This window comes from Amblyomma maculatum, chromosome 3, assembly GCF_055883805.1.
Source record: "Amblyomma maculatum isolate TAMU_Amacu chromosome 3, ASM5588380v1, whole genome shotgun sequence".
NCBI lineage: Eukaryota > Metazoa > Arthropoda > Arachnida > Ixodida > Ixodidae > Amblyomma > Amblyomma maculatum.
The window spans coordinates 30419729-30427979 of NC_139346.1; the positions used below are offsets into that span (position 1 = coordinate 30419729).

At 46.1% G+C, this 8251-nt stretch overlaps 1 long non-coding RNA gene across 1 annotated transcript; it reads right to left on the minus strand.

Moving 5' to 3' along the window:
- Nucleotides 1-2447: 2447 nt before the first annotated feature.
- Nucleotides 2448-4575, minus strand: LOC146194440 (uncharacterized). Its single transcript, XR_014705448.1, has 2 exons — nucleotides 3936-4575; nucleotides 2448-3147 (listed from the first exon to the last, which is right to left on the minus strand). It is a non-coding gene; the product is annotated as an uncharacterized LOC146194440 (long non-coding RNA).
- Nucleotides 4576-8251: the final 3676 nt, after the last annotated feature.

The window sequence follows — 8251 nt, forward strand, 5'->3', positions numbered from 1 at the left end:
GTATTAACCTAAGTTAGTAATGTAGTCTGTTAGGAGGAAAGATAATTAAATGCAACATAGAAGGAAAAACAATGTGCCGATGGTAGGAACCGAACCCTGAAAATCGCGTCCGGTGCTCTTACCGACTGAGCTACATCGGCGGCTGTCCAACCTGCTACTTTTTTGGGTATTAAGGTTGCCTGTAAACGAACCTTGAGAGTGTTCACCAGCTCCAACCTCAACTATAGTGGTGGACTTAGAACGTCCTGTGTTACCCCCAGCGGCACTCAGAACGTGATCAAGAGGGAGGGCGAAAGCTGTGCTGGAGCAGGCAACATTAATACCCAAGTAAGTAGCAGGTTGGACAGCAGCCCATGTAGCTCAGTCGGTAAGCGCACCGGACTCGATATTCAGAGGTCGTGGGTTCCACCATCGGCGCTTTGTTTTTTCTTCTACTTTGCATTTAATTATATTTCCCCTTAAACAGACTACACTACTAATTTAGGTGAATGCCAAAGAAAAAAAAAAGACTAAAATCCGCAATGCTTTCCTTGGCCTCGTCGACTGTTAGCTTCTTTCCTTCATGTATTATAACGAGCACCCTCATTTCCCCTTCATTTATCTGCCTGTGCGATTCATGTGATTTTTGACAACACGGGAAAAGGAGGTAGGGTTAACACTACTGATCTTTTAGTCATACAGCCAGCATTCCTTCTCGGGGCCCCGTTGCATGTTTCATGCGTTTCGTGTGCGTACCAAGAGCTTCGCTTGCTTCCTCTGCCTGCTTGGCTCAGAGAACCATATTTTGCTGGTCCTTCTCGTACTCGCTGCCTAGAATCTGATCCCACTGTGCTACACTCAGTTCTGTCGCTGAGTGACAGGATTTTTGCTGCACTTCCATGTGATGTGGTATAGAGTGCGGGTTTGTCCCCGCACAACGGGTCCTTCCTCTTTGTATTGTTTTTGGTACGTTTTACTTCTGTTTAGGCACTGGCATGTATCAACTTGCAGTCTTCTCCATGCTGCGAATTCCTTCTTGCCGAGTGTTTTGAAGGTTTGGTGTACTATTTCTAGTTCCTTTGTAATAATTCATAATATTGATAGTGTATGTTGTTGGCAATAGGTTCAGATGGACCTTCGGATCTGTGTTAAAGATGTCAAAGATTTCAGCTTGCTACATATCCTCACGCAACCTCAACAACCCTTTGGTTGCCTCTGGCTCCTGCATGTCCTGGCATCCACACCAACCTATGCTTGGTTGATCCATACCAATAAATGATAGATTTTAAATTTCGATTCTCTGAATCTCAAGTCCATAATTTCTGCTGTTCAGCTGCGTACCGCCCTGCCATTGAGGTATTTTGTGCATATCTGCTTAGAATCCGTTAGTATCATCATGGGTGTCCTTCTTGTCCCGTCAACTATGGCCATTGCTATGGTAATTTCCTCTGCTTCGGTGATACCAGCTTCCTTCACATTTCCACTTGCCTTGTCTTGCATTTAGTGGTTCTCTACTGCTGGAACTGTGTAGGCCCCTTTTAGGTGTATTACTGCAGAGGTGTATGTGCAGCCTTTGCTTCTTCTGTGCATCTGTTCTTGCCCTTCAGTCCTTAGGGTGCTTGGGTTCATATGCTTGGACATTGCCATGATCCGGAGCAGAGTCCAATGTTTGCCTTTCAGGTTCATCATGGGACCTCCATCTTCTCCAGTCCCTTCCAAGTTTGGCTAGAGAGCACTTCCTGCTGTTGTCTGCATCAGTCATTGCCTCAGCACTGCATATAATGCCTTAGCGTTTTAAAGATGTTGTGCAATTCTATTGCCATAAATTTATCGTTTTAGGTGTTTTGTGGTAGCTTGGTTGCCTTTTTGTTCACCTTGCTATTATGGTCTCTTCCGGCATTGTCTCGGTGTTGAACTGTTGGTACAGCAGGCTGTATTGCGCCGTGCTGACCGCTAGCCTTAGCGTGTTTTTTTCTTTCATCGTGATCTTTCTGTAGCTGATTGTTAATCCTTCTCATGGCATGTTCTGTCATTGCATTGACTACCGCAATGCTTCGACTGTGTTATGCACAGTCACAGTTATGTGAAGCGCTCGTCAAACGTCTTACGTGTTCTCTGTTCATTGTGTTTTGCTGTTGGGCCAAATTGTTTACTTAATGGATCATCGACTAGCCCGGCAACATGCTCTTCTGAGTATTTCTTTATTATAGCAATTGTTTTGAAATCAAGATTACATTGCTACACCAACCGGCATCTGGTCGCACATAGCACAGCTCAGGATAACATCTGCATCTCTACACAGTGAAGTCACACATGAGCATTGCTGCTCAGCCAGTTGCTCCATATACCGGGACGAGCACCACACATAAGCATGCATAGCACCATGAAAGGTTGCATACATGCTTATACAAGCAGTTGACAAAAGTATCCACTTCTTTTACTTGTCATTCTCTATGCAGTCTGCATTGAAAAATAAGTTTGTAGGATCGCCAGTTAAGCTTAGAAAAGGGTTGGCCATGTTATGTAGTGTACACGAAATAACAAGGTTGTGAATTGCGGTCGTGCTTTACTGCCTCCCATTCTGTCTACCTGTAATGCATTGTACTTAGCTACAAGACATTGCTTTGTATTTGATGTTATTGTGCTTCATGAAATGCATATTCTATGAATTCAAGAAATTAAAGTTCCATAGCGTGTTTGGGATATGCTCGCTGTCTGTGGACCATGTGCCCACACAGAGAAGGTCGTGTTTCATGGCCCTTTATGGCAAGGGTTCATGTTTGCCCCACCACAGTGCATTGAATGAATTTGAAAAGCTACAGCTGAGAATTTCTTTTATTTAGTGTCGTGAAATGTGTAGTTCTTTAAAACCTCGAGCAGATCAATCTGCATTTGCTTGCTTGAGGTGCTTTGGGCATGCTCGTAGCTTATGGGCTACGAGCTGCCCGTACACAGAAGCTTTATCCGTATCTTCTGTGATCAGGGAATCCACCCTGTCTGTGTTTTCTTCCCACCGCGACTTCCGAACCTCCTTCCGCCTTTTCTTTGGAGCTGTGTGAGGGGTTGCCGTGTTGGTAGAATGCTGATTCTCGTTCCAGGCGCTTGACTCTGGGCTGCTGCTCACTTGATGTGGAGCACTGGTAGGCTCGTATTGCTCTACCACTGTGTCTGGAAAAACAATGGCAAAGCTGAGCACTGTATTTTTTTAATTACGGTAAAATGCAGTTCAGGAGAGCAACATGACTTCAAAAACTTCATGTGCAATGATTTTTCATAATGCTGAAGCATGTACTTCAAAGCTGAGCCTACATTGCTTTGGCTAACATGAATTACAGCAGTCAATACTGCAGTGCTATGCAGTTTTGTAATGTTTCTTATGTAAAGCACCACATTTTACATGTGTGACGCTTCACAGTTGGCTACTTCTGAACGAATATACAGTTGCTTGCACCCGAAAAGCATATACATTCCTAAACTTCTGTGTCGCTATAGATGGACTGTAGCAGAGCTTCAGCTGTCTCTTCATGAAGAGCCTGACTGTGGCTGTTTGAGATTGTGCTGAAAAAAAAACGTCACCCTGAACAGCACACACTGCTTTGCGTTTTACATCTCTGCTTTACAAACACTTCTCTTCCATGTTTGAGAGCACAGGAAAGACTCTTGTGGGAATCTGAAATTACATAAGGTGTGCTTTACCAGTTTTTATTTGGCCTTGTCATCTCAATGGTTCTGCATAAGCACTTGTTTAGTAACAATGTTTCCTGCCTTTCCTCACCATGCCAAAATCAAGGCAACCAAGTAGCTTCAGTGTGCTACCTAAAACTGATTTTGCCTCCTGCTACATTATCTGGTCTCGCTTACGATGTGTTTTGACCCCTCTGCCAACTATGTAAAACCTCTTATGTCAAATAAATGATTTTGAGAGACGAGCATTGCATTGAGCAATGAGAACTTACATGCCAACTTCCACCTGATCTTTTAAAAACATCATTATATGAAAGTAAGGCCACCGCACCCGAACGGCATCATTTGCGCCTGACCCGCTCGGTGCGCCACCTTTCCAGGCACGGTGTTTTGTGGTAAACGTGTCTCGTAGGCTCTTCCAGCGTGCCTTGACGTTGGAGCCTGCAAGTAGAGTTGCACAGCATTAAACTTTGTTCACCATCACATATCCCATCATGCATAGTTGTCAGCACATCTCTCCAGAGGGCTTGAACGCTGCCCTGTCGCAAAAAGGCAGTGAAATATTTAGACAAGTACTCGGCTCTTCAGGTGATGTCACTACACGAGACAATTGTGCAGAGAACTATACAAAGGTCAACATAACCTTTTTGGTATCATTTTCAGCATTAGTTTTCACATTACCATGACTCTAATTTTCCTGTTGATTCACACTATATGGCATGCTGCAGGGTTTAAAATATTAGGAATTTATCTTCAAAGCTTCTGGGGCAGCAGTCTTGTACATGTTGCAAAAAGTAACTGATTATAGTTAAGCTAAAATGGACAGATTTTTGTGGTCGGTTCAGGCCCCCAAAATGTAACTGAACAATAAAAAAATTGCTTACTAATACCTCATTCTCTGTGTGCCTTCTGGATCTGTTGCCTGCTGTTATTCGTGCACTGTTAAATTTAAAAAAAGTAATAAAAAATTGTTTTCGACACTTTTTATACTTTACCTATCAGCTAGGAGTTTAACAAAGAGCCGCGCTTCGTTCGCGGTCGTAAACAGGGCTAGTTTTATAAAATGCAAGGGTTCTCAGGCTAGCATGTCCCGGCACCCTCGCACTCCCCGGCAGAGCGATCAGATTCTTCGAAGGTTCTCAAAATTTTAAAGGTAATAATATAAAAATTATTATATATAATAAATTATATTATTTGAAATATTGTAAATATAAAATTATATTAATATAATTATTTTTTTCATCGAACAGATACTGGTTACTACTAACCGATTACTTAGAAAGACAACTGGATTTCCGTTAACGTTGCGCCGAGCGGCCAACCCAGCTCTACAGAAATGACCAGCTGGTCTAGAGCGCGGAATCATGTGCCGGAAATACTTGCGCAGCTGCTCGCTTTGAAGCGCGATGCTCGGATATCAGTCACTCGTATGTCTGACGTAGTACCCATCTGGGGCAATATTTAGATTCCCTTCTCTGCAAAGGCCCGCTCCAGCGCTCTAAAGAAAAGCGGGTTCATCTCTAATATAAAAAACTGCATTTTTATGACAGCAATTTTCCGAACAAGTGATCGTGTCGAGAGAGGGCATGTCGCTGTTCGTTCTTGAACTATGTAAGCATTCTAGAGGCCACTACAATGCGTTTTCGGTCAGAGTACGAAACAAGGAGCTCGGGAAAGCGGCCCCGCCGTGCGTCATGCTGAGATAGGCGGTTGAAGCATAGAGAAAGAGATTGGTAAAGAGCGGACACTCCCATAGGGCCCAGCGGCCCATTTGACTGTAGCGCACCAAGCGGCCGGCGGCAACTGCATCCGGTCTTGCTGATTGGCGCGCGATTTGAATGCTAGCCATGCGCTGCGCCCTTCCCTGCCCTTTTGGCGCATTATGTTGTTTTTAAATGGTCTGCTAGTGTTTATTTTCAGCATGCATAACAACAGGAAAAATAGATTCCCAGTTCTCTAAACTGCCCATCAACGCAGCTGCACCACAGCCTTTGCAAAACAGTAGTGCAGAAAAGACGCCAAGTGCTTCGTGAAATCAATTTATTTTGCTGCATATAAAACACGAGATGCAACAGATGTAGACGGATGCATTGACAATACTTGACACACATTAGGCGATGTGCATAATACAGAAAAATAAAAATACACAAGGTGAGAAACAGCACTTAGGTAGAGACAAAAAATAGCATAACTGATTTCCGAATTATTGCAAATGATATGCAACAAAACAGGCATTATACATAAACTGCACAGTCTCAGTCGCGGCTACCTTAGCAAGGGTAACTTGTATTGTCCAGAGCAGAGAGGAGTACTGACGCTTGAGGAAAGGCCACACCATTCAGTCGTCGCATCTGCCGTGCTTCGGCTGCAGTCCGTGGGTCCATGCAGTGCTGTTGGAAAAGGAATGAACATGATGCAGAAGATTGCAATGAAATGTAAGGCCACTGCACCGCGCACACATCTGTGCATGTGGGTGGGTACTGAAAACTTAGTGAGCAGCAGTTATGATCCAGAACAGAAAAGCTGCCATTCGTAAAATTGATACAAAAGCTACTCTTGCAACGTAGAGGTCAGGAAATGCAGGCTAACCGAACCTATCTGAAAATGCATTTCTACAGAGCGTGAAATAACAGCCACTAAACTAACAATATTCTTCAAGAACACTGAACAGCTGAAGCAATGAAGCTTGCCGCATAATAAAACATTTTTCACTTTAACGTTGTCCTGTTAAATGTAACGCGACACCACGCAAAGCTAGCCGTTCGCGAAACCGCGGCCTGGCCTCACCGCGGCCGGCGAGCAAGCCATGTTGGTTTGCCTTTCATACGCGACTTTGTGAAGCGCAGACCACCGCGCTGAGCTAAACTGCCCGAAATGCCTCGCAGTTTTACAAGAATGCAACATTTCTCACCTTGCGGTTGCCCTGTTAAACGCGACACCACGCAAAACTAGCCGTTCGCAAAACCTCGCGCCATGTCACATGTCATCGCGTCCGGCGAGCCATACTGGCGAGCGCCTTGTCATGCCTGTTGGCTGCACTTCATGTGCGACTTTGTGAAGCGCAGACCGCCGTACTGAGCTAAACTGCCTGAAATACTGCGTAGTTTGACAAGAAAGTCAAGAATGAAACGTTTCTCACTTTACCGTTGCTCTGCTAAACGCGACACTTAGCAAAACTAGCCGTTCGGCAAACTGCGTCACCATGGCCGCACCGGCCGGCGAACACGCCATTTTGGCGCAACGGCGTGCCTTGATGCCTTCACATGCCGCTTTGTCAAGCGTTACGAGCTAAACTGCTCGAAATGAAGCTGTTTCCCGAGAACACAACATATTGCACCTCGTTGTGGTTGGGAACCGCCAGAGTTACGGCGTAACGAACTCCGCCTGAACAGCCGGCGCGCCTGTTCACGAGCTGCGAAACTTATTGGCACCGGCCGGCATGGCCAGCGTAAACTGCTTGAAATGCAGCGTAGTTAAGCAAAAAACAATGCTCACCTTGCCGTCGTTCCAAACCGCTGTCGTTCCGCGCAGCAGCCCACGAGAGGTCTGTGCCGCACAAGCGCGGCGAGGCACGAGCACACAACCTCTCCCTTCGACAACTTCTTGTCGTCTGCTCCGGCGGGTTACAGCTGCAGCGAGTGCCGTCGCGCGCGCGTCCGCGCATGCGCACGTTGGTGCCGCCATCCATCAATCGGCGGCAGCGCAAAAAGTCGCGCGTCATTTCCTGGGGCCAGTTTTCGTCGAGTGACCGCTCTTTACCAATCTCGTCCTCTATGCTTGAAGCTCCAACCACGTCCGGCACGTATAGAGCCATCACCGCGAGCTTTTAAACAGGCGCAGATGGCGCAGGAAGGTATGTACACTCGTTGAAAGGTACTTACATTACGTTGTAAAGTGCACTCGTAGCAATACAAACATACCTTGTGGGTCGCATACAAGTTCCTTAATCACTTCGACTCCCGCATCCGCCTTTTTTTGCGGTTTTGTAGTCGGATCCTGAACTGTCCCATAAAATTGGACGTTTCTGTACAACACATATCAGTTGATCGTTAAACCCCACTCGAGCTGACTTTCTGCACGCAGCCATGTCGCAAGCTGAAAAACGTGACAAGCCTGTGAACAACAAAGCGCGAGCGCGCGACCACCGTGCGCCACCGACGGAAGTATCTGTCGGTCAGCGAGCCATGATTGGCTGCTCCTGCTGGCCTCTTCCGGCAGCTTCCGACGACGCGCGTCAAATATCTGGCAGGCCCAGATCGACAGCGGCGGCGCTTTTTCAGGCGTCGGGCGACGAATGGGCTCCGTCGTGCGAAAAACGCCGGCGTCAGGCCGAAAAAACGTTCCATGTATCACGGCGTTTATGGCGCAACAAGTGCTCGCCGGTTGGTGCGGAGTTAGATAACAACGAACCCAAGCATGACGATGTTTGCTTGGTTTACCTAGCGATTAGTTTTGCGTCGTTTCGCATTGAATTTTACGTGTTGGGGTGGTTTTTTTAGGGCCTTCACGTGTGCACAATCTCTTTCAGGTCAAATGTGTTGGCCGGGTGAAATCTGAAAACTGAAAGAGTAGGCTAATGTGTTAAAGA